This window comes from Chlorocebus sabaeus, chromosome 7, assembly GCF_047675955.1.
Source record: "Chlorocebus sabaeus isolate Y175 chromosome 7, mChlSab1.0.hap1, whole genome shotgun sequence".
NCBI classification, from domain to species: domain Eukaryota; kingdom Metazoa; phylum Chordata; class Mammalia; order Primates; family Cercopithecidae; genus Chlorocebus; species Chlorocebus sabaeus.
Genome location: NC_132910.1, coordinates 123,691,447 through 123,717,050, shown reverse-complemented (window position 1 = coordinate 123,717,050; position 25,604 = coordinate 123,691,447). Strand labels below are relative to the sequence as shown.

Below are 25,604 nucleotides of genomic sequence, written 5' to 3'. Positions count from 1 at the left end.
AAGCCAGGCACAGAAAGATAAATATTGCATGTTCTCACTCATATATATGAGGCTAAAAAAAGTTGACCTCATGAAGGTAGGGAGTAGAATGATAGATACCAGAGTCAGTAAGGGTAGTGGGGAGGTGGGGGATAAAAAAGGGCTAGTTAGTGCATACATACAGTTAGATAGAAGGAATATGATATAATGTTTGGTTGCACAATAAGCTGGCTATAATTAATAATAATTTCTTATATTTCAAAATAACCAAAAGAGAGCAATTGGAATATTCCAAATACAAAGAAATGATAAATGTTTGAAATGATGGATACCTCAGATACCCCAATTTGATCACTGCACAATGTATGTTTGTATCAAAGTATCACATGTACTCCATAAATATGTGGAACTATTATATATCTGTAATAATTAGAAATTAAAAATCTAAAAGAAGTTTGCATAGTGTTAATACCACCAAGTGAAAATTACCTTTCCTCTCTCTCTTTAGCACTATATTGATAATATACTTGTTTCTTTAAATTGTGAATGCTGACTTTTCCTGCATATGGCATTGAAAACCAAGTTTTCTCAGACCATCCTCAAAGTTTTAAGAACAAAGCAGTGACGTTATAAACACAGGAGCTTTTCCTCTGCTTAGCATCTTATTCATATCCCTCACTTGGAGGGTCACATAAATTTATTTGTTTATTTAAGGTAGTTCATCTTTCTTCACAAACTGGGTTCCCAGGAAAGCAAGGGAAAACTCCGAGATGAAGTTTAGTTGTCAGGATATTAATTAAGGAATGCTTTTGATATCAATGCATAAGAAAGGGAGGGGAGGAAGCAGAAGAGGGTAGATGGAGAAGACAAGCTGTTATGCAGACCCATTGACAGTGTTAATCAACTCCACTGGGAACTCTGGAGCTAGAATGGCCCTTCAGAGATGTCCTGAGTTGGGTCAAAGTGGCCAGACCTTTATGTCATTGAACTGAAGAGTGACTGACTGTGGGCTTTCCTGAGAAGGGATATGACCTTGAGCAGGGCTCTCTTGCCAACTGAGGCAGTCCCTGAAGGGGTTACCAACTGAAGGCAACCAGTACCTCCAGCAGTTGAGGTAAGGGGTCCTTCTCTGCTTGCAGGGGGTCTGGGCAGCACGTCACAGTGTCCACCACACCTTCCTGAGAACTGGTCCCTTCTATACCTTGTTTTGGAAACAATTCTATGCAGTGCTCCTTTTAAAGATCTTTTTATTTTCTTTTCCTCTGGCTAAACTTCAATCTATTTCTAGTTCCTAAGCCCACTACCATCCTTTATTCTCTCCTTGTATACTTAAAATATCTGTAGGAAATGTCTTTAATCTTGCTTGATTTCTCATCTTCCCTTACCAGTCTTGACTCTGTTGATGGAACTGTCTCTCAGATGTTGTACTTTGATATTTCACTCCAGTATTTTACCTTTCTTTTTTCTAGCATGTGCTTGATGAATATGCTCGCAGTTGGGAATGTTTACTTTGCTCTTTAAAATCTTTGGCTTTGTGCTTTCCATTGAGAGTTTCTATATATTATAATATGTTTCCTGTTTTCTGACACATTGAAAGAACAGATCCTCATTCCCCTAGATCCTTTCTCTTACATATTTCAGTTTCTTTCAGTTGTGACAGGAATTTTCTTGTGTTTCATTGCCGAAGCTCCCATTTTAGAAAGCTTAATAAGTAAATGAAATAAAAGTTCCTATTTAAGTGTATTCTGGGATGCAGACAAGCCTAGATTCATAGACGGTGCTATAAGAAGTTTACCTGCATCAAGTGAGGTAAAGACATTTTGCCCTACACCCTGGGGAAAGGGAGGAAGGGAATGGAGGAGGCAGCAGTTTGTATCTTTCATATAGGATCCCACCCTTGGATGAGTCTCAATGGAGACAGGTTCAAAGGGAAGCTGAGAGGGCTGTAACTACAAGAGGCCCACTGCAACACACAAGTGGCCCTGCTCCAGTGCCAGTGTGACAAATGTGACCCATTGGGAATGGGACAGGGCCTCTCTCCTTTTTTTCAGGGAACTTACTCCAGTTCACAGGAAACACAGGGTTGATTTTGCAGCACAAAGGTTTGCTTGAAGATTTGCCAGGCATCAGGAAGGAGCAACCTTGGCATGGAAGCCTGGTGGCAAACTGGCCTGCAAGACACTTCACGACAGAAAGGTTTAGTGGCTCACTTTGTGCTGCCTACACACACATACCTCATCTCCCACACCTCATTTTCCCAAATGGCCTTTGTACCTTAGCAACATCTATTAACCTCACGAGTCCTTAGAATGAGTGGGACCCTTACTTGTTTTTCATTAGGTTGGTGGGTACCAAGGAAGGAAGGCACATGTCACTCTCGTGGGTCATTGCAGCAAGACAGACAGCACACGGCAGCAGGAATGAGAAACCGGAGTTTGCCTTGACAATACCGAGGGAAACCACTGAAGTATTGGGGAGGGTGTGAATATCCACTGGGCGTGGATAGGGGTCCAGTATGATTGTGTTTAAATTTCAAGGAGCAGGAGACCTCAGATGATAGCTGGGTTACAAAAAAATCCCTCTCCTGCTTGGCATTCTGCTGGCAACCCTGTTGACTACTGTTATGGATTGAATTATGTCCTCCTAAAATTCATATGTTAAACCCTAACCTCAGTACCCTAGAATGTTACCTTATTTGGACAGGAAATTGTTGCTGATAAAATTGATTAAGTTGGTATGAAGTCATCCTGGAATAGGGTGGCCCTCTAATCCAGCATGACTAGTATTCTTATAAGAAGGGGAAATTTGTGTAATATTAGCACTTTGGGAGGCCGAGGTGGGTGGATCACTTGAGGCCAGGAGTTCAAGACCAGCCCGGCCAACATAACGAAACCCTGTCTCTACTGAAAATGCAAAAATTAGATGGACATGGTGACACATGCCTGTAATTCCAGCTACTCGGGAGGCTGAGGCACTAGAATTACTTGAGCCTGGGAGACAGAGGTTGCAGTGAGCCAAAATGACACCCCTGCACTTCAGCCTGGGCAACAGAGCAAAATTCTGTCTTAAAAAAAAAAAAAAAAAAAAAAAAGAGGAATTCCTGGACAAGATGGCCGAATAGGAACAGCTCCAGTCTGCAGCTCCCAGCAAGACCAACGCAGAAGGCGGGTGATTTCTGCATTTCCAACTGAGTGGCGCCTAGAACTCCAGCAATGCAGAACCATTTACTCCCCTGGAAAGGGGGCTGAGGCCAGGGAGCTGAGTGGTGTTGCACAGCAGATCCCACCCCCACAGAGCACAGCAAGCTAAGATCCACTGGCTTGAAATTCTTGCTGCCAGCACAGCAGTCTGAAGTCGACCTGGGATGCTCAAGCTTGGCAGGGGGAGGGGTGTCCGCCATTACTGAGACCTTAGTAGGTGTTTTTCCCTCACGGTGTAAACAAAGCTGCTGGGAGGTTAGAACTAGTCGGAACCCACCACCACAGCCTGGCAAAGCCGCTGTAGCCAGACTGCCTGTCTAGATTCCTCCTCTCTGGGCAGGGCATCTCTGAAAGAAAGGCAGCAGCCCCAGTCAGGGGCTTATACATAAAACTCCTGTCTCCCGGGGACAGAGCACCTGGGAGAAGGTGCAGCTTCAGCAGACTTAAACGTTCCTGCCTGCCAGCCCTGAAGAGAGCAGTGGATGTCCCAACACAGCATTCAAGCTCTGATAAGGGTCAGACTGCCCCCTCAAATGGGTCCCTGATCCCTGTACCTCCTGATGGGGAGACACCTCCCAGCAGGGGTTGAACAACACCTCATACAGGAGAGCTCCAGCTGGCATCTGGCAGGTGCCCCTCTGGAATGAAGCTTGCAGAGGAAGGAGCAGGCAGCAGTCTTTGCTGTTCTGCAGCCTCTGCTGGTGATACCCAGGCAAACAGGTTCTGGAGTGGACCCCCAGCAAACTCCAGCAGATCTGCAGAAGAGGGACCTGACTGTTAGAAAGAAAACTAACAGAACAATAGCATCAACATCAACACAAAGGATGAACTACGCAAAAACCCCATCTGAAGGTTGTCAACATCAAAGACCAAAGGTAGATAAATCCACGAAGATGAGGCAAAACCAGCTCAAAAAGGCTGACAATTCCAAAAACCAGAATGCCTCTTCTCCTCCAGAGGATCACAACTCCTTGCCAGCAAGGGAACAAAACTGGACAGAGAATGAATTTGATGAATTGATAGAAGTAGGCTTCAGAAGGTGGATAATAAAACACTCCTCTGAGCTAAAGAGCATGTTCTAACCCTATGCGAGGAAGCTAAGAACCTTGATAAAAGGTTACAGGAACTGCTAACTAGAATAACCAGTTTAGAGAAGAACATTAATGACCTGATGGGCTGAGAAACATAGCATGAGAATTTCATGAAGCATACAAAAGTATCAATAGACAAATCTATCAAGCAGAAGAAAGGATATCAGAGATTGAAGATCAACTTAATGAAATAAAGCATGAAGACAAGATTAGAGAAAAAAGAATGAAAAGGAATGAACAAAGCTTCCAAGGAATATGGCACTATGTGAAAACACCAAACCTATGTTTGATTGATGTACCTGAAAGTGACGGGGAGAATGGAACCAAGTTGGAAAACACACTTCAGGATATTATCCAGGAGAACTTCCCCAACCTAGCAAGACAGGCCAACATTCAAATTCAGGAAATGCAGAGAACACAACTAAGATACTCCTCGAGAACAGCAACCCCAGAACACATAATTGTCAGATTCACCAAGGTTGAAATGAAGGAAAAAATATTAAGGGCAGCCAGAGAGAAAGGTCAGGTTACCCACAAAGGGAAGCCCATCAGACTAACAGAGGATCTCTTGGCAGAAACTCTACAAGCCAGAAGTGAGTGGGGGCCAGTATTCAACACTCTTAAAGAAAAGAATTTTCAACCCAGAATTTCATATCCAGTCAAACTAACCTACATAAGTGAAAGAGAAATAAAATCCTTTACAGAGAAGCAAATGCTAAGGGTTTTGTCACCAACAGGCCTGCCTTACAAGAGGTCCTGAAGGAAGCACTAAATATGGGAAGGAAAAACTAGTACCAGCCACTGCAAAAATACACCAAAATGTAAAGACCATAGAAACTATGAAGAAACTGCATCAATTAATGGGCAAAATAAACAGCTAGCATCATAATGACAGGATCAAATTCACACATAACAATATTAACCTTAAATGTAAACAGGCTAAATCCCCCAATTAAAAGACACAGACTTGCAAATTGGATAAGAGTCAAGACCCATTGGTGTGCTGTATTCAGAAGACCCATCTCATGTGCAAAGACACACATAGACTCAAAATAAAGGGATGGAGGAAGATTTACCAAGCAAATGGAGAGCAAAAAAAACGAGGGGTTACAATTCTAGTCTCTGATAAAACAGACTTTAAACCAACAAAGATCAAAAAAGATAAAGAAGGGCATTACATAATGGTAAAGGGATAAATGCAACAAGAAGAGCTAACTATCCCAAATATATAAGCACCTAACACAGGAGCACCCAGATTCATGAAGCAAGTTCTTAGAGACCTACAAAGAGACTGAGACTCCCACACAATAATAGTGGGAGACTTTAACACCTTACTGTCAATATTAGACAGAATTAGACAGGCATTCTTATACACCAATAATAGACAAACAGAGAGCCAAATCATGAGTAAACTTCCATTCACAACTACACAAAGAGAATAAAATACCTAGGAATACAACTTAAAGGAATGTGAAGGACCTCTTTAAGGAGAAGAACAAACCACTGCTCAAGGAAATAAGAGAGAACACAAATAAATGGAAGAACATTCCATGCTAATGGATAGGAAGAATCAATATCATGAAAATGGCCATACTGCCCAAAGTAATTTATAGATCCAGTGCTATCCCCATTAAGCTACCACTGGCTTTCTTCACAGAATTGGAAAAAACTACTTTAAATTTCACATGGAACCAAAAAAGAGGCCATATAGTCAAGATAGTCCTAAGCAAAAAGAACAAAGCTGGAGGCATCATGCTACCTCACTTCAAACTATAGTACAAGGCTACAGTAACCAAAACAGCATGGCACTGGTACCAAAACAGATGTATAGATCAATGGAACAGAACAGAGGCCTCAGACATAACATCACACATCTACAACCATCTGATATTTGACAAATCTGAGAAAAACAAGCAATGGGGAAAGGATTCCCTATTTAATAAATGGTGTTGGGAAAACTGGCTAGCCATATGCAGAAAACTGAAACTGGACCCCTTCCTTACACCTTATACAAAAATTAACTCAAGATGGATTAAAAATGTAAACATAAGACCTAAAACCGTAAAAACCCTTGAAGAAAACCTAAGTAATACCATTCAGGACATAGGCATGGGCAAAGACTTCATGACTAAAACACTAAAAGCAATGACAACAAAAGCAAAAATTGGCAAATGGGATCTAGTTAAACTAAAGAGCTTCTGTGCAGCAAAAGAAACTATCATCAGAGTAAACAGGCACCCTACAGAATGGGAGAACAGTTTTGCAATCTATCCATCTGAAAAAGGGCTAATATCCAGAATCTACAAGGAACTTAAACAAATTTCAAGAAAAAAAACAACCCCACTAAAAAGTGGGCAAAGGATATGAACAGACACTTCTCAAAAGAAGAATTTATGCGGCCAAAAAACATATGAAAAAAGCTCATCATCACTGGTCATTAGAGAAATGCAAATCAAAACCACAATGCGATACTATCTCACGCCAGTTAGAGTGACAATCATTAAAAAGTCAGGAAACAACATATGCTGGAGAGGATGTGGAGAAATAGGAACACTTTTACACTGTTGGTGGGAGTGTAAACTACTTCAACCATTGTGGAAGACAGTGTGGCAATTCCTCAAGGATCTAGAACTAGAAATACCATTTGACCCAGCAATCCCATTACTAGGTATATATGCAAAGAAGTAGAAACTATTCCACTATAAAGACACATGCACACATATATGTTTATTGCAGCACCATTTACAGTGGAAAAGACTTGGAACCAACCCAAGTGCCCATCAGCAATAGACTGGATAAAGAAAATATGGCACATACACACCATGGAATACTATGCAGCCATAAAAAAGGATGAGTTCATGTCCTTTGCAGGCACATGGATGAAGCTAGAAACCATCATTCTCAGCACAGGAATAGAGAACTAAACACCACATATTCTCATTCATAAGTGAGAGTTGAACAGTGAGAACATATGGGCACAGGGAGGGGAACATCACATACCAGGGGCTGTTGGGAAGTAGGGGGCAAGAGGAGTGATAGCATTAGAAGAAATACCTAATGTAGATGATGGGTTGATGGGTGCAGCAAACCACCATTGCATGTGTATACCTACGTAACAAACTGCACGTTCTGCACATGTATTCCAGAGCTTAAAGTATATAAGGAAAATTGAGAAGTTTGGACACAGACATGCCCAGAAGAATGACCTGTGAAGAAACACAGATGACCTTCGTCTATGACCAAGTCCAGAAGCCTGGAACAGATCCTTCTCTGAACAGCCCCAGAAGGAACTAACCCTGCTGACTCCTTGATTTCAGACTCCTACCCTCCAGAATGTTTAAGCCACTGAGTTTGTGGTATTTTATTATGACAGCCTTAGCAAACTAATACTACCACTAAGAGGAGCCTTGATGCTAGTCGCTTCACATTTTGTCTTTTCATTGTCTATAATTTTGAAAAAATTAGTTTGAAAAGTGCATCTTGAGCTTTGTAGTCTTCTCTTACTACCTGTCTACATGCATGTGCTATTTATTTTGCTTTTCTCTGCTAAAAGTTTTGCTTTCTTCATGATTGTATGATGGTGTCACTACTTCTAGGTTTCCTGTAAACTCCCCCTTCTTTCTTAGTTTGACTCTTCAGGTTTTTCTTTCAATTTCATCTCATATTCGAATTTCCATTTTGTAATTTATACTCTTTGCTATTCCTTTCTCCTCTAGATGAGTTCCATCGACTGTAGATCCAGAATTCTTATTTTCTTTGTTTTTCACTCTGCAACTTATCTGAATGTTCTCACTGCATGTCATTCTTCTAACAATGGCAAAGCTTTTGAAACAAATACACTCTTGATTACTTTCTTTGGTAAATATGAAGACTGTTTCCTTTCACCCTATCACAACCTGAAGTCCATTAAAAGTCTGTAAATGTGGCCAGACATGGTGGCTCATGCCTGTAATCCTAGCACTTTGAGAGGTGGGGTGGGCAGATCATTTGAGGTCAGGAGTTCGAGACCAGTTTAGCCAACATGGTGAAACCCTGTCTCTACTAAAAATACAAAATTTAGCTGGGCGTGGTGGTGGGCACCTGTAATCCCAGGTACTGGGGAGGCTGAGGCCGGAGAATCTCTTGAACCTGGGTGAGGGAGGTTGCAATGAGCAGAGATGCACCACCGCACCCCAGCCTGGGTAAAAGGGTGAAACTCCGTCTCAAAAAAAAAAAAAATTGTAAATGCAATTGACCCTTGAACAACGTGGATTTGAACTGTGTGGGCCCCTTATATGCAGATTTTCTTATACCTGTGCCACCCCTCAGAAAACAAAACCAATCCCTCCTCTTCCTCCTCCTCCTTAGCCTACTCAAAGTGAAGATGACATGGATAAAGACTTTTATGACGATTCACTTCCACTTAATGAATAGAAATATATTTTCTCTTCCTTGTAATTTTCTTATTAACATTTTCTTTCTCTTTCCCTTGCTTAGTTAATTGTTAAGAATATAGTATACAATATATTTAACATACAAAATATGTGTTAATCAACTGCTTGTGTTATCAGTAAAGCTTCCTGTTAACAGTAGACTATTAGTAGTTAAGTTTTTAGAGAGTCAAATATTAAATGTGGATTTTTTTCCACCTCCATCACCCCTGAGACAGCAGGAACAACCTCTCCTCTTCCTCTTTCTCCTCAGCCTACTCAACATGAAGATGACAAGGATCAAAACCTTAAGACCTTTATGATGATCTACTTCCATTCAATGAATAGTAAATATATTTTCTCTTTCTTATGATTTTCTCTACAATGCTTTCTTTTCTCTAGCAAACTTACTTATTTGTAAGAATATAGTATATAATATATATAACACAAAAGTAGCCATTACTCAACTGTTTATGCCATCAGTAAGGCTTTCAATCAAGAGTAGGGTATTAAATTTGGGAGAAGTCAAAAGTTATACATGTATTTTTGACTACGAGTAGGGTCAGTGCTCCTAACTCCTGCATTGTTCAAGGGTCAACTGTAATGTACATCTCTTCTGGAAACCCCTTCTTAGGGTCTATTTTCCTTTGTTTTTGGACCCTTTTAATTTTGATTCCCACCCTTGAAGGTAACATCATTGTGACTAATTTCCTTCATCTCCCTTCCTCCTTACCGATTTAAAAAAATTAAATTTTTTTAATAGAGACAGGGTCTTGCTATGTTGCCCAGGCTGGTCTCAAACTCCTGGGCTCAAGTGATCTTCTTACCTTGGCCTCCCAAAGTGTTGGGATTATAGGCATAAGCCACTGCAACCAGCCCTCCTTGCCTTTTTAATGATAAATTCTTCAGCATTTTGCATAGGGATTTCCTCTTTGTGATTAGTGTTTCTCATGAATATTTTCTTGTATTGTCTTCCCCAGTTACCCTCATGAAAATTAATAGACAAAACCCAGTAAAACCACATGTCTTTTGGGGGCCATCTCACAGTTGTTTCAGTTTTTCACTTTTCATTGACTACTACTGGTTTCAAGCCAACATAGATGGTCAAGCAAGTCATCATGATGAGCCATAAATGCTACATAGTAAAAACAAAACTCTTCAGTGTGATATAATAACATTTAAAAATAATTACAAAGATCATCACCTCACTTAATATTTACCTCATGAGAAGCTTACAGTGACTTTTTGTTAGTTTTTTCCTATCCTGAAGAATATTGAAATCATCGTAGGAAAAATAGCTTTAAAAACTGTTATATTTTGAGCCTATATTTTACTTAAATGCTGTCAAACTTCTATGAAAGCATCGCAGGCATCACAGTAAAAACCAACAGCCTTGGGAGGCTATTAATAATTTAGTGTCTCGAGTTCATATGGGAATGTTAATCCCACTTACTGAAGAAGAGTTCTGTATGAGTCACTATGATTAAGACCTTGTAACTGTGGAGATGTAGAAGTGTGAAAGTATGCTATTATACACATATTGAGTATAAAATCCAAATATACCAACTGAATAGATTGTGAATATGCATCCCTGATGAATATTGCTTGAAGGTCTTACTTTAAAAGTTAAACTCCGCCTGTAATCCCAGCACTTTGGGAGGCTGAGGCAGGTGGATGATCTGAGGTCAGGAGTTCAAGACCAGCCTGGCTAACATGGTGAAACCCCGTTTCCACTAAAAATACAAAAAATTAGCCAGGCACGGTGGTGCACACCTGTAATCCCAGCTACTTGGGAGGCTGAAGCAGGAGAATCACTTGAACCTGGGAGGTGGCGGTTGCAGTGAGCCGAGATTGCTCCATTGCACTCCAGCATGGGCAACAAGAGCGAAACTCCATCTCAAAAAAAAAAAAAAAGTGGGAATGTTATCCAAACATTCCACTTTTTTGGTGCTTCTGAGACTATCTGGTAGGCTTATAATAGCAGCTTTAACTATCTTAGGGTTGAGCTAGCTAAACCAAACATGTAATCTTTCAAATACCCAATAGTGTTTATAATTTAAAAGAAATGATGGTATCATTCCATAAACTTTTGACAGAGAAAAAAGGACAGACTTGGAAGAGCAAGGGCAGATGGTCTGGAGAAGTGGAAGCATAGACTTTGAGGTTGCCTTGGGATAGTTGTGCATTTTTGCATACCACGTGTGCCTCTGAGAATAGAGAGACGGTGGGGTTCTCCTTGTTCTTCAATGCTGTGTTTGGGTAGCGTCCACAGTGTTGTTGAAAACTGGGCTTCATTGAGGCATGTGCCTTTTGGCCTCTCTTCCTTGCAGTTGTTATGACTGTCCTTTTACTCCTCACTCATTTATTAATGAACTTTATGCTGGTCTAGTAGTGATTCTCTCACACAGTTCCTGATATCATATATAAATACATGACCTGGCAGGGTGCAATAGCTCACGCCTGTAATCCCAGCACTTTGGGAGGCTGAGGCAGGCAGATCACCTGAGGTCAGGAGTTTGAGACCAGCCTAGCCAACATGGCAAAACCCAGTCTCTACTAAAAGTACAAAAATTATCCGGACGTGGTGGTGGGTGCCTGTAGTCCCAGCTACTCGGGAGGCTGAGGTGGGAGAATCGCTTAAACCCGGGAGGCAGAGGTTGCAGTGAGCCGAGATGGCACCACTGCATTCCAGCCTGAGCGAGAGAACATCTTTAAGATGCTGGATGTCACTGCAAATGCCTGCATTTTTGGCTGGTCTCTTTCTTGGTGCCTTGATACTTTAATCACCTTATGTATTTAAAAAACAAAACAAAACAAGGCCTAAGAGAGGAGAGTCATGCCTAAATTGGCAGGTCCTAAAACACTTCTCCCTATCCTTTGGAGCTCAGGTTAAATGTCATTTCCTCAAGAAAACCTTTCTTGTATCTGTGGGACTATGCCAAGTCCTCCACTGTATGCTTCCAAATTCATGAGACTGTTTAATTAATATCTGACTTTTCTACCAGCATGTCAGCTCTGAAAGGGCAGAAACCGTATCTGTAAGGCTCACCATTGTACCTCCAGAGGTCTGTACAGTGTTTTCCTAGGCTGGGTGCTTGATAAATGACTGTTGAAGGAACAAATAAATGAGTGAATTAATAAAAGAGTTTATTATCTACCTGTCTAACTAGTAGTATTAGAAATCTGGAATCACGGAAGCCAGGCATGGTGGCCCGTGTCTGTAATCCCAGCTACTTGGGAGACTGAGGCAGGAGGATCAAAAGTTGGAGCCCAAAAGTTGGAGACCAACCTGGACAACATAGCAAGATTACCAGACCCTGTCTCAAAAAAAAAAAAAAAAAAAAAAAAGGAAGAAAGAAAGAATCATCATCTGAAAATCATTCTGATTTCTTGATAATAGCTGATTTATACTTAAAAATATTTTATTCAGCTTTTGGTGAAATTCAGGAGGACACCCAAAGAGAGAAAATGGCATTAAAATAGAGATGCTTTCTTTGTCAATAATGGCTATTAAACATAATCATTAAAAAGTCCTTTTTCTCTTTCATTCCTTTTCTGTTAGTGATATATGTTAGAGGTGCTTACAGCAAGAGTGTTAAACCCTGTGTGTGTGTGCGTGCTGCGTGTGTGTGTGTATGTGCTGTGTGTGTGTGTGTGTCTGATAAAGTCCTTTTCAGAATCCATTTGTAATATAGCCTGGGCTTGGTGGTTGTGGTCACTGTTTGCAAAATCTGCTGTTCTATGTCTTTTCTCCCCGCATTCACAATGACTCATTTTCTCCCAGGTGCTGAGATTGCTTCACAGCAGGGCATGCTTATTGCCACATGGCCTGATTTTGTGCTTAATGTTCCCTCCATGCATCTTGTTCTGTTTCTGCTCCCTGCTTGACAAATGCCTACTCAGCTGGTCAGCCCTTAAAAAGTGGGCTGCCTTAAGCATGACAGCAGGGCTTCTGAATAAGCTGCATTCCAGACTGGTGCTGAAGACCTCGCCCATCCATCTGCTTTAGGGAAGAAAAGTACAAATTTAAACCTGACCTTGAATTCCTAAATGGCATTCTGGGAGTAAACAAAATGACTAGGTATTTTTGCAGCACGTAAACCCTCTCACGAATACCAGTCAGTGCACTCTAACAGACAATTTATTTAATGAGTTTTTACGTCACCCAGTCCAGCCTTGTTTCTTTACCCTGTATACAGCACCCAGCACCACACCTAGGTTGCGAAAAATTCACCTCGGCTAGTTTTAAATTGTGCCTTACCATCTGTTTCTGCCCATAACTCCTGGCTCATTTCCCTTTTAAGAAATCTCCCTTTCGGCCCTTGCATTTGACTTACCTGTTTTTGTTATTCTTGTGCTAACAACTTGGATTCTGTATTTAAGAGAGTCTCTCTCTCTTTTGTTTATGCTGCTTTCGTCTATGCTGGGTAATTAATGGCCTCACTGGCTGGAACTACATAGATGCCACTGACTGCTGCCTCCACTGGGTTCCACCCAGTCCCCTAAACCTAGAGGACTCAGAGAGATGCCAGGCCAGATTAGTTTTATTTATCTTTCAAGACATTTTTTAAACAAAACAAGACACGATTTTTTTGGTGGTTGACAATTTAGGACGAATGAGTTTTGAGTGTGAGTAAATTTGGGATGTTCACTGTACAATGAAAGACTGTGAGATGTCATGATTTTATTTTTAGAGCTGGTGAGTCCAACATTACAAATAAGAACCTGCATATTCAAACATTTGTATGAAAATGTTAATTTTTAGGAAGGTTTTGCTATTGTTGTTGTTATTTAAGTAGACGGGTGATGTGCTTAAATTGTAATGAGTTGACAAATTGACCACTTAGATGTTGAAGGTCCATCAAGCTGACCTCACCTATGACTCATTTTTAGTGCTCCTTGCCTTGGGTATAATCTGTGACTCTCTTTAACCTCTCCTGTTTTGATTAAGGAAATAAAGACTGTTTCCCTTATTTTGCTACTGAGTATATTCTTATGTTGACTTTGCCACTCACATTGTCATTTCCATTGCCATAAGGGTATCTGTCAAAGCAGAGGTTGTTTTGTAACTTCTTGTAATAAGGAGAACCTTGTGCCCGATTGGTGGTTTTTTTGATACATGAAATGTTCTCAAGATTGTCCTTAAATGCCTTATTTGTTGTCATTCTAGTTACACAAGTAATCAGCCTTGAGCTGCACACTATTTTAATGAAGAGATTTTGTTTTTTCCCTTTTCTTTTTCTTTCTTTTGTTTCCTCCCCTCAGGTGTTTAGAACTACAAAAGATTTGTTTTTCTAATTGCTTAGTTGCAGTTAGGTGGAACCTACATATTGTTTTTTTTTGCTGCTGCAGAATTTTTATCATGTGGAATTAAGCAAGTACCTTGTCTTAGTCCATTTTTTCTTGCTTATAACAGAATACCTGAAACTGGATAATTTATAAAGAAAATGCTTTTATTTCTTACAGTTCTGGAGACTGAGGAGCCCAAGGTTGAGGGGCCTCATCTGGTGGGAGCCTTCTTGCTGGTGGAGACTCTGAAGAGATCCAAAGTCATATGGGGAATCATATGGTAGGGACTGAACATGTTTGTTCAGGTCTCTCTTTCTCTTTTTATAAAACCACTGGTTCCCTGCCCATAGTAATTCATTAATTCATTAACACATTAATTCATAATGTGACATTATGGTGTCTTTATAATTAGGGGGATTATAAACTTATTCCCCAATGTGACATTATTGAGAGGTGGGGCCTTTAAAAGGTGGTTGAATCATGAGGACAGACCCATAGAGCGTGGGTTAATGAGTCTGTCCTCATGATTCAACCACCTTTTAAAGGCCCCACCTCTCAATAATGTCACATTGACCATTAAGTTTCAACACGAGTTTTTGAAGGGACATTCAAACCACAGCATAACCGTTAAATATACCCACGAAATAGCTTTTTAAAAATTTGACTGTGACCTAGCATTTGCAAATGCTATGAGTAGTTCCCTCTCCTTTAAATTCAGGTACAGTTTAGTTGTGAAAACAGGGTGGGTGCTATTTAGAAGCCCATAGTCCTAGAGAAGTTCTTAATATTCAGCTCTAACCTTCAAATATCCTTTAGACTGATAGCATTTAGGGTCATTTAGTTTGAGTTCAATGAGGTTAGAATCATAGAAAAAACATAACATTTTTACTCACTAATCAATTCAGAAACTGCATATTTTAGATCCCTCTGGAGAATTAATTAAATATTCAGTTATTTTAAAATTGAATTGGTGAAGGGGTAATTTGATTAAATAACACTTTGCTATAAGAGACACTCTAAAACTTCAGTCTAGAATACATCATGTAGGAGGAGGTGTAACAAGCCGTCTCTCACCTTCAGGTTTCGGAGTTTCTCCAGATGTCTCCTGCGCTCACTTCTTCCCCTGGTAATTCTATCAGCATTTGGGAAAAGATGATCTGGTGGAGAGGATGTAGAACTGTACACAGCATGATGACATTGTCAGAGTGGAAATTTCACAGACGAGACTTTAGTTGGACTCTAAGATTTTGCTCTGTGACCTCTTTACAGATTCCTTTCTCACTGTCATAGCTTGGATCTGCTAAATGGATACAGTTGAATAAAGGGTATCAATTTATGAGCCAAAAAAAAAAAAACCTCCTGATAACCTATTAGACTAGACAGATGATTTTTTTTTTCTAGGCAAAAAGTGTTCTATGCAGAAAAGATTGTATACAGAAATATTTAGATCCATTCTCCATCTGGATGTGAACAAGGTGACAGAATATGACTTTCTAACACTTGTGCCCTCATAGAAACATCAATTTAAACAACTATCTATGCATAACACTATTTTCACAAGAGCTAAGGAAACCGGGTGAGAGATTATAGCACCTGGGAATAGCACAGAAATAAGAAAAGATGCATTGAAGAAGGTAGGAAAGATAGTTTTATATCACCTGCATCACCCATCCCCCAACCCCAGGCATCACAGCTTGGAGAGAGGTACCCTCTGTGTGGGTAAAGGAGAGGAATGTGAGCATCAGCCTTTGCCTTTGCCCAACACTGGGACAGATCCAGTAAAACCCAGTGTTGAGTGAGTCCCCATGACTTTAGACTCCAGCCTAGGATCCATGAACTGAGCCTCCAGGCCTGCCCAGCACCAGGGTAGATCCTGCAGCCCCAGGCTCCAGGTTTGCCTGGCAGACTCAGTTTCTAGGCACACACCAACAAGAGGCTAACCCTGGTGGCCCCTGGTTCCCAACAGCCTCCAGCACTGAACTGGCCCTCTCATCCTTGAACTTCGTCTTCCCCACTGCCAGTTTAGCACCCCTGGTCTCAAGATCCAGGTCTGCCTAGAGTCAGATTGTTCCCTGTAGCCCTACCCTCTAGGCTAGCACCTGTGCCCCCATAATCCAACAGTCCCAGGGTCTAGCAGACCCATCCCAGTATACCACAATGCTGAGCCAGTGCCCATGGATCAAGGTTCCAGGACCACCTCTCTGAACTCAGGTTTCATGTAAGCCCCCATGGTCCTAGGACCCAGGCCCGTCTTGCAGAAGTAGCTTTAGACCAGCACCTGCATACCCATCTTCCAAACTGGCCCCCTCAAGCCCATGCTCCAGACCAGCACCTGGGGCCCTAGCTTCAAGATGGCCCTGGTGGAACCGGGCTCCATGGCTGACCCAGCACTACACCACTTCCAGTCTCCAGGCTGGTCCTTGTCGATCACGGCTCCAGAAGGCACAGGATATGGACCCACTCCAGTAGATTCCAGTGCCAGACTGGCCCCTATGGAGTGAGGCTCCAGGACCACCCTTGCAGATATAGACTCCAGGGCAGGCCCACCTCCATGAACTCAGGCTCCAGGACCACCCCTGCAGACACAGACCCCAGGGCAGCCCCTGTGGACCCACACCCACCCCTATAAACTCAGGCTCCAGGCCTACCCCAGTACAGGGCATAGACCACAGGCCAGCCCCATGGACACAGGCTTCAGGCTCAATCTTGTGGATCTGAGATATAGGTCTGTGCACCTGCTGACCCAGACACTAGGCAAGCCTGCCCAGGGACCATGCCAGATGGCTTGCCCAGAATCTCTAGGTGGGCTAACTACTGAAAGTCTTTCCCAGAAAAAGCCAGTTTGCAAAAACTGGAATAAGCCACCACTCTTCAAATGCACAGACACCAACATACAGCCACAAGGTTCAAGAACAATCAGGGAAATATGACTGTAGTCAGAGGAGAAAAAAGAAATAAAGCTCATGGGATTTTTGAGACAGCACCAAAAGAACAAATATTTGAATTATATGAGTTTAAGGAGAAGAGAAAGTCCAAGGTCTAGAAAGCCTATTTTAAAAAATAATTGCAGAAAACTTTCCAAATATAAGGAAAGACATAAATATCCAGTTATAGGAAGATCAGAAGTCTTCAACTGGATTCAATTCAAATAAGACTACACTAAGACATGTAATCAAGCTGTCAAATATCAAAGATATAGAGAGGAACCGGAAACAGCAAAATAAGTAACTAGCCCATATGGAAGTTCCAGTAAGGCTAGCAGTGAACTTCTCAGCAGAAACCTGACAGTCAGGAGAGAGTGGAATAACATATTCAAAGTGCTAAAAGAAAAAAATTGCCTACCAAGAATACTATACCTGTCTAAGTTATCCCTCAGAAATGAAGGCAAGATACTTTCTCAGACAAAGTTTGAGGGCGTTTATTGTCACCAATCTTGTCTTACAAGAAATGCTAAAGAGAGTTCTTCAAGCTGAAAGACAATGATGCTAATTAGTAACACAAAAACATATGAAAGAATAAAACTCACTGATAAAAGTAAGAACACAGTCAAATTCAGAATACTCTAATACTGTAATGGTGGTATGTAAATCATTTGTATCTTTGGTAAAAAGGTTAAAAGACAAAACTAATAATAGCTGCAATAATTTGTTAGTGATACACAATATAAAAAGATGTAAATGTGACATCGAAACACAAAATGGAGGGAAATTGGCGGATAGAAGACAGGGCTAATGTACAGCTCTCACTTGAATGAACAGAACGATATATGGAGACTGACACAGTAGACTTTTGCTCCGGGAACCACTGCAGGAGCATACCAGAAAACTGAAAGAAATCTCAGATCCTTTGAAAGAAGCAGCAAGCCGCTGCAAATTCTGAGACAGGTGAAAAATTGAATTCTCAAAGTGTGAGAGGAGGAAAACCTGCCTCTGAACACACATCCCCACTGCAGAACCTGAAAATACAGATTATGGGAGACGGATTTAACCTTACCTAGAGTTGGAACAAATCAGGCATGAAATACAAAAGTAGCAGTAGTGGGAAGAGCCTTGTAGGCACTCCTATTCTCCAGCTCAAGCCCAGAGACATTATCTCTGACTTTATCTCACAGGGGCTCTCAGGGAAGGCAGGTGGTGGAATTTGGGAGGGGTCACGTGGTGAATGAAGCTTCCAATGGAACTTTGCAATAATTTAAGCTGGGCACAAACTCTCTTGAGCACAATTTGGGGATGAATAAGAAAAGCGGCAGAAAGGAAAGCAAGAGATGCAGTGAGGCATGGCCCATCAACAGGGAACCATATAGGCTGGGGCTAGGTCTGAGTCTCTCCCTGCAGGCTGCCTGGAGATAAACTTGGTGCTGTTAGCGGGACACAGCAGGAGTGAAACTGGTCACGTAAACTCTGTGGAAGCTGGGTGAGGCCTATTGCTATTGGCTTCCCCCCACGTCCCTGGCAACAGAGGCAGCCATAATTCCCTCTGGAAGATAACCCCATTGGCCTAAGAGCCACCCCTCCATCCCCAACAGTGGCCAAGGCAAGCCCCACCCAAGGAGAGTCTGAGCTCAGATCTGCCTAATCCTGCCCCTGTCTGATGGTATTTCTCTACCTCCCATGATAGCCCATCACAAAAGACATAAACTCTTGGGAGCTTTATGACCCACTCATCACCCTGAGAAACCTGAATACATTTTCTGGCCAATTTAGAGCAAGCTTGTACCCTTCTACTATTGCAGCTGGTGCTGTCTCAAAAGTGCCACCTCCCGGCTGGAGGCCAATCAACTTAAGACATTATAGCAACTTATGACAGAGTAACCCTGCTCCAAGGAAAGAGAAAACAGCAGCTAATTACACTGCCTGCAACATCTTGGCTAACCAGTGGTCCTGAGTCTTTCCATGTGACAACTTCACTTCTAACATAACCAGCATTTGAGAAAGACAGTACACGAAACATACCTACAACCAAAGACTATCACAGAGTCTAATTCACTCCCCCGCCACCTCCACCAGAGCAGGTGCTGACATCCATGGCTGATAGACCTGAAGATGGATCGCAGCACAGGACTCTTTACAGACATTTGCCAACACCAGGCAGGGCCTGGGAGCCACAATGGGTATCTAGATCCAATAGAGCAATAACAATCACTGCAGTCTTGCTCCCAGGAAGCCCCATCCCTAGGGGAAAGGGGAGCACCAGCAAGGGATCACCCCATGGGACACAAAAAAATCTGAACAGCAGCTCTTGAGTTCCAGATTTTGCACTCAACTAGTCTACCCAAATGAGGAGAAATCTGAAAAGCGACTCTGGTAATATGACAAAACAAGATTCTATAATACTCCCAGAAGATTAATTAGCTCCTCAGCAATGAATCCAAACCAAGAAGAAATCTCAGAATTACCAGATAAATAATTCAGAAGGTTGATTATTAAGCTACTCAAGAAGTTAGCAGAGAAAAGTAAAAACCAACTTAAATAAATTTAGAAAACAATACAGGATATGGACAAAAGATACTCCAGATAAATAGATATCATAAATAAAAAACAATCACAACTTCTGGAGATGAAAGATACACTTTGGGAAATACAAAGTACACTGGAAAATTTCAACAATAGAGTCGAACAAGTAGAAGAAGGAACTTCAGAGCTCTAAGACAAGGCTTTTGAATTAACCCAATCAGATACAGACAAAGAAAAAAGAATTGAAAAAAATGAACAAAGCCTCCAAGAAATTTGGGATTATGTTAAATGGCCAAACCTAAGAACAATAAGTGTTCCTGAGGAAGAAGAGAAATCTAAAAGTTTGGAAAACATATTTGAGGGAACAATTGAGGAAAACTTCCCTGGCCTCACTAGAGAGTTACATATTCAAATAAAAAATGTTCAAAGAACACCTAGGAAATTCATCACAAAAAGATCATCACCCAGACACACAGTCATCAGGTTATCTAAAGTAAAGACAAAGGAAAGAATCCTAAGAACTGTGAAACAAAAGCGTCAGATAACGTATAAAGGAAAACCTATCAGATTAATGGCAGATTCCTTAACAGAAACTCTACAAGTCACAAGGGATTGAGGCCCTAGCCTTAGCTTCCTCAAATGAAATAATTGTCAGCCAAGAATTTTGTATCCAGGAAAACTAAACTTCATAAATTAAGGAGAGATAAAGTCTTTTTCGGAAAAACAAATGCTGAGAGAATTTGCCACTACCAAGTCAGCCCTACAAAAAATTATAAACTGAAAACAAAACTTTGAAATACACCAAACTAGAACCTCTTTAAAGCATAAATCTCATAGGGCTTATAAAACAATAACACAATGAAAAAACAGATATTTAGCCAGCAACGAGAATGATATATAAAATAGTACCTCACATCTCAATACTAACATTGAATGTAAATGACCTAAATGCTCTACTTGAAAGATATAGACTAGCAGAAAGGAAGAAAATCCACCAACCAAGTACCTTATCTGCTGTCTTCAAGATACTCACCTAATGCATAAGGACTCACATAAATTTAAGGTAAAGGGGTGGAAAAAGATATTTGCATGCAAATGAAAACCAAAAGCAAGTAGGAGTTGCTATTCTTATATCAGACAAAACAGACTTTAATTCAACAACAGGTAAAAAGACAAAGAGAGATATTACATAATGATAAAAGGAGTAGTCCAACAGGAAAACATCACAATCCTAAACATATATGCACCTGACATAGAAACTCTAAAATTTATTAAACAATTATTACTAGATATAACAAATGAGATAGATGGCAACACAATAATAGTGGGGGACTTCAATGTTCTGCTGACAGCACTAGACAGGTCATCAAGACAGAACATCAGTAAAGAAACAATGGACTTAAACTATACCCTAGAACAAATGAACTTAACAGGTATATACAGAACATTCTACCCAACAGTTGCGGAATAGCCATTCTTCTCATCAGCGCATAGAACATTCTCTATGACAGACTATACAATAGCCACAAAACAAGTCTTAATAAATTTAAGAAAACTGAAATTATATCAAGTACCCTCTCAGACCACAGTAGAATAAAATTGGAAATTAACTCCAAAAGAAACCCTTACAACTATATAAATACAAGGAAATTAAATAATCTGCTCCTGAATGATCTTTGAGTCATCAGTGAAATAAAGATGGAAATTAAAAAATTATTTGAACAATAATAGTGACAAAACTTATCAAAACCTCTTGGAAACAGCAAAAGTGGTGCTAAAAGGAAAGTTCATAATATTAAATGCCTATATCAAAAAGTCTGAAAGAGACAAATAGACAGTCTAAGGTCACACCTCAAGTAACTAGAGAAACAAGAACAAACCAAACCCAAACCCAGCAGAAGAAAAGAAATAACAAAAATCAGAGCAGAACTAAATGAAATTGAAACAAAAAATACAAAAGATAAATGAAACAAAAAGCTGGTTCTTTGAAAACATAAACCAAATTGATGAACCAAATTAAAAGACCAAAAAAAAAAAAAAAAAAAAAAAAGAAGAAGAAGAAGAAGAAAGAAGACCCAAATAAGCGCAATTAAAATGAAATGGGAGATATTATGACTAAAACCACAGAATACAAAAGATAATTCAAGGCTACCGTAAACACCTTTGTCCACACATATTAGAAAATCTAGAGGAGATGGATAAATTATTGGAAATATGCAACCTTCTTAGATTAAGTCAGGAAGAAATAGAAACTCTGAACAGACTAATAACAAGTAACAAGGTTAAAAGAGTAATTTAAAAATTGCTAACAAAGAAGTCGAGGACCAGATGGATTAACAGCTGAATTATTTCAGATATTCACAGAAGAATTGGTACCAATCTTCCTGAAACTATTGCAAAAGATAGAGAAAGAGGGAATCCTCTTTAAATCATTCTATGAAGCCAGTATCACCCTAATACCAAAATCAGGAAAGGACATAACAAAAAATGAAAACCACAGTCCAATGTCCCTGATGAGCATAGATGCAAAAATCCTCAACAAAATACCAGCTAACCAAATCTAACAGCATATCAAAAAGATTATCCACCATATATTAAACCAGGGATAGTTAAATATATGCAAGTCAATAAATGTGACGCATAAACAGAATTAAAAACAAAAACCATATGATTATCTCAATAGATGCAGAAAAAGCATTTGACAAAATCCAGCATCACTTTATGACTAAAACCTTCAGCAAAATTAGCATAGAAGGGACATACTTCAAGGTAATAAAAGCCATTTGTGACAAACCCACAGCCAACGTTATACTGACTGGGTAAAAGGTAAAAGCATTCCTTCTGAGAACAAGACAAGGATGCCCACTGTCATCAGTTCTATTCAACATAGTACTGGAAGTCCCAGCCAGGGCAATCAGGCAAGAGAAAGACATAAAGGGCATCAAATCAGTAAAGAGAAAATCCAACTGTTGTTGTTCAAAGAGTCAATATACATAAATCAGTAGCACTGCTATACACTAATAGTGACCAAGCTGAGAAACAATCAAGAACTCAACCCCTTTTACAACTCAACCCCTTTTACAACCCCTTTTATTTTACAAATAAAATAAAATAAAATAAAATAAAATAAAATAAAATAACTTAGGAATATACCCAACCAAAGAGGTGAAAGATCTATATAAAGAAAACTATAAAACACTGCCAAATGAAATCATAGAGAACACAAACAAATGGAAACACATCCCATACTTATGGTGGGTAGAAAAAATATTGTGAAAATGACCATACTGCCAAAAGCAATCTACAAATTCAATGCAATTCCCATCAAAATACCATCATCATTCTTCACAGAACTAGAAAAAATAATCCTAACATTTATGTGGAACCAAAAAAAGAGCGTGCGTGGGCAAAACAAGACTGTATTAGTCCATTTTTATGTTGCTTATAAAGACATATCCGAGACAGGGTAATTTATAAACAGAAAGAAGTTTAATGGACTCACTGTTCCATGTGACTGGGGAGGCCTCACAATCATGGTGGAAGGTGAAAGGCATGTCTTACATTGTGGCAGACAAGAGAGAAGTGACAGCCAAGTGGAAGGGATTTCACCTTATAAAGCCATCAGACCTCGTGAGACTTATTCACTACCATGAGAACACTATGGGGGAACCATCCCCATGATTCAATTATCTCCCACTGGTCCCCACCACAACACATGGGAATTATAGGAGCTACAATTCAAGATGAGATTTGGGTGGGGACACAGCCAAACCATATCAAAGACTAAGCAAAAAGAACAAGTCTGGAGGCATCACATTACCTGACTTCAAACTATACTACAAGGCTATACTATAGTTTGGTACTGGTGTAAAAATAGGTACACAGACCAATGGAACAGAATAGAGAACCCAGAAATAAAACCAGATAATTATAGCCAACTGATCTTTGACAAAGCAAACAAAAACACTAAGTAGGGAAAGGATACCCTTTTCAACAAAAGGTGCTAGCATAATTGGCCAACCACATGTAGAAGAACAAAGCTGGATCCTCATCTCTCACCTTATACAAAAATCAACACAAGATAGATGAAAGACTTAAATCTAATATCTGAAACCATAACAATCTAGAAGATAACATCATAAAAACTCTTCTAGACATTGGCTTAGGCAAAGAGTTCATGACCACGAACCCAAAAGCAAATGCAACAAAAACAAAGATAAATACATGGGACCTAATTAAACTAAAAAGCTTCTGCACAACGAAAGTAATAATCAATAAGGTAAACAGACAACCTGCAGAATGGGAGAAAATCTTCACAAACTATGCATCTGACAGAGGACTAATATCTAGAATCTACAAGGAACTCATGCAAATCAGCAAAACAAAAACAAAAACAAAAAAAATAAAAACCAAAAAACAATCCCATCAGAAAGTGGGCAAAGGACATGAATAGACAATGCTCAAAAGAAGATACACAAATGGCCAAGAAACCTGTGAAACAATACTCAACATCACTAATTATCAGGGAATTTCAAATCAAAACCACAATGAGACACCACGTTACTCCTGCAAGAATGGTCATAATCAATAAATCAAAAAAAAAATAGATGTTGGCATGGATGTGGTGAAAAGGGAACACTTTTACACTGCTGGTGGGAATGCAAACTAGTAAAAACCACTATGGAAAACAGTATGGAAATTCCCCAAAAACTAAAAATAGAACTATCATTCGATCCAGCAATCCCACGAATAGGTGTCTTCCTACAGGAAAAGAAGTCATTATATAAAAAAGACACTTGCACATGCATGTTTATAGCAGCACAATTTGCAATTGCAAAAAATGAAACCACCCTAAATGCTCATCGACTGAGTGGATGAAGAAACTGTGATACACACAGACACACACACACACACACACACGGACACATACACCATGGAATACTACTCTGTCATGAAAAGGAATTAAACTATGGCATTTGCAGCAACCTGGATGGAGTTGGAGACCATTATTCTAAGTGAAGTAACTCAGGAATGGAAAACCAAACATCGTCTGTTTTCACTTATATGTGGAAGCTAAGCTATGAGGACATAAAGGCATAAGAATGATATAATGGACTTTGGGCACTTGGGGGGAAGGGTGGGAGGGAGGTGAGGAATAAAAGACTACACATTGGGTACAGTGTGTACTGCTCGGGTGATGGATGCAGCAAAATCTCAGAAATCACCCACTAAAGAACTTTTCCATCCAAACAGACACCACCTGTTCCCCAAAACTATTGAAATAAAAATAAAAAAACAAAACCCACATGAAATGTGTGTGGGGGGAGTAAAAGTGTAGTGTTATTTTATGTAATCAACGTTAAGTTGTTATCTTCTTAAAATAACCTGTTATAGTTACACGATGTTTTATGTAAGCCTCATGGTAACCAGAAATGATTAGAATTGTTTCCTTTTAGTTGATATCATAGACCTGCATTATTTTCCTTTGGTAATTTATTAAAGAATGAGAGTGTGCGTCAATTAATTGGCTTTAAAATACATAACTTCAGTAATAACAGGATGCTAAATATGTATCTATTAATCTATGTGTTGACTACTCTTATTTATTAAATACGTAGACTCAGGAAAACCTATATTTGATTTCATTTCCTTATCTAAACACTTTGGCTCTTACCTAAAATTTACTTTGACAATCATAATTATTTGCACTTGGGTATATTTATTACATGTCAGACTCTGGACTAAATGATTCAAAAGCATATTCCATTTCAATCTGACAATCTAGTAAAACCCATTTTGCAACTGAGCAAACGTGTATGGCCTAATGGTGATTCTCTATGACTATTTTAATGAGGGAACGCTTTGAGCTTGACTTGGCACTCTGAACCCCTAGCTGGCGTAAGCCAGGTGTGAAGTGGAGTGCAAGGACAGCCCCACTCAGCCTGATCCTGAAAGAGTGATGAAGGCAAGTCCTTCCAGCGGGAAGAACTCTGAACAGTATCTATCGACTAGCCATGAAGTCTGGAAAAAAGTGCAGCATGATGTAAGGATTTATACGTATTATGATCAATGGGTAATGGTTTGGCTAGTGATTTGGTTTCTGATAATCATGAATTTTACCACTATCCCACACAATTTTGTTTCTGACCAAGAATTCACTTTGTAGTGAATCAAGGAAGGTAA

The 25,604-nt window shown here is 40.0% G+C and overlaps 1 long non-coding RNA gene across 1 annotated transcript in view; it reads left to right on the top strand.

Annotated features, from left to right (window-relative positions):
• The first annotated feature begins 14,149 nt into the window (after positions 1-14,149).
• LOC103236526 (uncharacterized) overlaps positions 14,150-25,604 on the top strand; it is a 32,400-nt gene continuing 20,945 nt past the window's right edge. Inside the window, exon 1 of the long non-coding RNA XR_012093500.1 lies at positions 14,150-14,248. This is a non-coding gene — a long non-coding RNA (uncharacterized lncRNA). The remainder of the gene's footprint in view (positions 14,249-25,604) is intronic.